The sequence below is a fragment of the Furipterus horrens genome, unplaced genomic scaffold (assembly GCF_987537825.1).
Source record: "Furipterus horrens unplaced genomic scaffold, mFurHor1.1.pri manual_scaffold_17, whole genome shotgun sequence".
In the NCBI taxonomy this organism is placed as follows: domain Eukaryota; kingdom Metazoa; phylum Chordata; class Mammalia; order Chiroptera; family Furipteridae; genus Furipterus; species Furipterus horrens.
The window spans coordinates 13,944,987-13,948,536 of NW_028327187.1; the positions used below are offsets into that span (position 1 = coordinate 13,944,987).

Sequence of the window (3,550 nt, forward strand, 5' to 3'; positions counted from 1 at the left end):
ACTTTAAGCACACCAACATCTGAAGCATAGGGGTGCCAGAAGGAGAAGAGGAAGGGCAAGAAGGGACTGGCAAGAAATATTCAAAGTGATGAAAAGCAAGGACTTGCAACCGAGACTATCCAGCAAAGCTATCATTTAGAATGGAAGGGCAGATAAAGTGCTTCCCAGACAAGGTAAAGCTAAAGGAGTTCATCATCACCATGCCCTTATTACATGAAATGTTAAAGGAACTTAAGAAAAAGATCAGGCAGGACTGAGCTCCAGACCGACCCAAGGCGCCATGCCTGGAACACCCACAAGAGTGCCACTGCTGCCCACATCTTCTTTCACTCCTCACAGTACCTTACGCCTGTGGCCAGTGGCTAGATCGGACCACAAGCTATGCAGGCTATCCTCCGTCTGCAGGTGGCTACCCTCCAGTTGTACCACTATAGGTCTGGATAACATGGCCAACTACATAGGGCAGTTCAACCAGGACTACCTCTCTGCAATGGCAGCCAACATGTCTGGGATGTTCGGAGGAGCCAATGTGCCAAACATGTATCCTGGGGGGCCCCTGGGACCCTCTTCTACCCAGCAGCCTGTGCCTCCATATGGAATGTACCTGCCCCCCAGAGGGAACCCACCATCTGGGATGCCCTCTTAACCACCATACCCAGAGGTCTGTGCCATGCCAGCCTATGGTGCCTCCTGGACAGCAGCCCCCCAGGGGCCTACCTTGGGCAGCCACCCATGACCTACCCTGGGCAGCCACCGCCACCTTCTGGGCAGCAGGAGCAACTGATGCCAAGCTACCCAGGGTACGAAGGGTCTGGGACCGTCACCCCTGCCCAGTTTGGAATGTGAGGTACCATCACAGATGTTCCTGGCTTTGACCCCTTGCGAGATGCTCAGGTCCTGCAAAAGGATATGAAAGGCTTTGGGACTGATGAGCAGGCCATCACTGACTGCCTGGGTAGTCACTCCAACAAACAACGGCAACAGATCCTCCTGTCCTTCAAGACAGCTTCTGGGAAGGATTTCATCAAATATCTGAAATCTGAACTGTCAGAAAACTTTGAAAACACTATCTCGGCTATGATGAAGACCCCAGTCCTCTTTGATGCTTATGAGATAAGAGAAGTCATCAAGGGGGCTGGCACTGATGATGCCTGCCTCATTGAGATCCTTGCCTCCCATAGTAACAAGCACATCTGGGAACTGAGCAGAGCCTACCAAACAGAATGCAAAAAGACCCTGGAGGAGGCCATTTGAAGCGACATGTCAGGGTACTTCTAGCAGCTCTTTATCTATCTCTCAGGGAAACTAGGATGAGAGCACAAATGTAGACATGTCACTCATTCAGAGAGATGTTCAGGAGCTGCACACAGCTGGGGAGAACCGCCTGGGAACAGATGAGTCCAAGTTCAATGCAATCCTGTGTTCCTGGTGGCAGTCTTCAATGAGTATCAGCACATTGAGAATAGCAGATGTTGGGAGATTTCTGTGGACCTGGAGCAGGGCATGCTGACCGTGGTGAAATATCTCAAGGATACCCTATCTTCTTTGCTGAAAGGTTCAACAAAGCCATGAGGGGAGCAGGAACGAAAGACCAGACCCTGATTCACATTATGGTGTCTCACAGCGAGGTTGACCTCCTACACATCAGGATGGAGTACCAGCAGCTGTGTGACAAGTTGCTGTATCACAACATCATGGGAGACACCTTGGGGGATTACTAGAAGATTCTGCTGAAGATCTGTGGTGGCAATGACTGAGCAGTGACTGGTGGTTCACTTCTGTCCACCAGCCAGCAACACTGACGCCAGGAAAAGGCCAAAAGAATGTCTGTTTCTGTCAAACCCACAAAATAGCCCCTTAGGTGTCCCAGTGCTGACCATCGTAGAGCCTTGGCCCCGTCTTCCATTCACCCTTCCCAGTTGGGTGTCATGCTCATGCTGCAGGGCCTGGGCTTGGTCTGGAAGTCTCAGGACACCTTTTCCTCCACCCTGCTTGGTCTCTCGCTGCTCGCATAGCTGTTTTGTTTCCTGACTCAGGCAGTCGTTCCCTTTTCCTTGCAGTGGAGACACTCAGCTTCATTTTAGTCCTGTAATTTTAATCTTTATTTGGAGGCATTTTTTTTTTTATAGTCATTGCCAGACAGCTCATACAAGTCTCTCTGCTGCCATACAGAGTCTTTCTGCTGTCACATTGGGGAGCCCCATGCCTCACTGAGGAGTAAAAGGGAAGATCTTTAAGGGTAATTTTTGAATCTGGCAAGAATGTGTCCTGAGCTTTGTTATTGCCAAACTCAGTGCTTTTTAGAAAAAAAAAAAAAAAAAAAAAAGCCAGAAACTCAGCTGTTCCTTCTTCCATGTAAAACCACAAAAACAAAGCCAACTCCCTGCCAGTTACAGGGCTTCTAATAGTTGAGAATGTGCCTTAAACCTGAATGATGATAGCCAAAAGCAGTTTCTAAATTAAAGTCAGCCAGCTCTGGAACATTCTGGAAAAAAGAAAAGAAAAAGATCAAAACTATGAACATTAAAATGACATCAAATTAACAACTATCAACAACTGGATCTAAAATACATAAGCAAACAACCAGAACAGGAACAGAATCATAGGTATGGGGATAATTTGGAGGGTTACCAGCTGGTTGGTGGAAGGGGGAGAAATGGGGAAATGGTGCAGGGACTAAGAAGCATAATTGGTAGGAACAACATAGACGGGGGATGTTAAGAATACTATAGAAAAGGGAGAAGTCAAAGAACTTACACACACGACATAAACTAAGGGGGAGGCTTGCTGGAGGGAAGGGGTACTGGCTGGAGGGGGGCAAAGAGGACAAAATTGGAACAACTGCAACAGTATAATCAATAAAATATACTTAAAAAAAGAAAAAAAGTTAAGCAGGATGTAAAGAAAAAGAGACCTCATACTGATGGTTGGAATATAAATTGGTACAACCACTATGGAAAACAATGTATAGATTTCTCAAAAAGTTAGTAATAAAGCTACCATAAAACTGAGATATCTTCCTTTTCTGTTATAAACAGAAAAGTTTGAAAACATTTAATCATAAAAATATATGTACACTTACAATCATGGTTGTACACAATATACATGATAGCAAAGATATAAAAACTTCCCAAGTGTTCTTCAAAGAATAATTGGATAAAGAATATGTGGTATATATACACAATGGAATATTAATGAGTCATGAGTAACTATGACATTTTGCTATTTACAACAACGTAGATAAATTGTGAGTAATCAAGAGAAAAAACTCAGACAAAAAATAACAAGAAGCATATGATTTCACTAATATGAAATAAACAGCGATAAATATAATAAACACAAAAACAGTGAAAAAATAAGACTGGTCACCAGATAAAAAGCAGAGAGGAGGGAAAAGCAGAGGGTAAAGTGGGTCAGCTATATGGTGACAGAGGGAAGCTAGATTTTGGGTGGTGAGCGCACACCGCAATATAGAGATGATGTGCTATAACATTGTACATCTGACACATACATAATGTTATTAACCAATTGCACCTCAATGCATGGACCT

General features: G+C 44.8%; 1 pseudogene; it reads left to right on the forward strand.

The window, feature by feature from the left end:
- Positions 1–280: 280 nt before the first annotated feature.
- LOC149990574 (annexin A11 pseudogene) lies at positions 281–1,757 on the forward strand (annotated as a pseudogene).
- Positions 1,758–3,550: the final 1,793 nt, after the last annotated feature.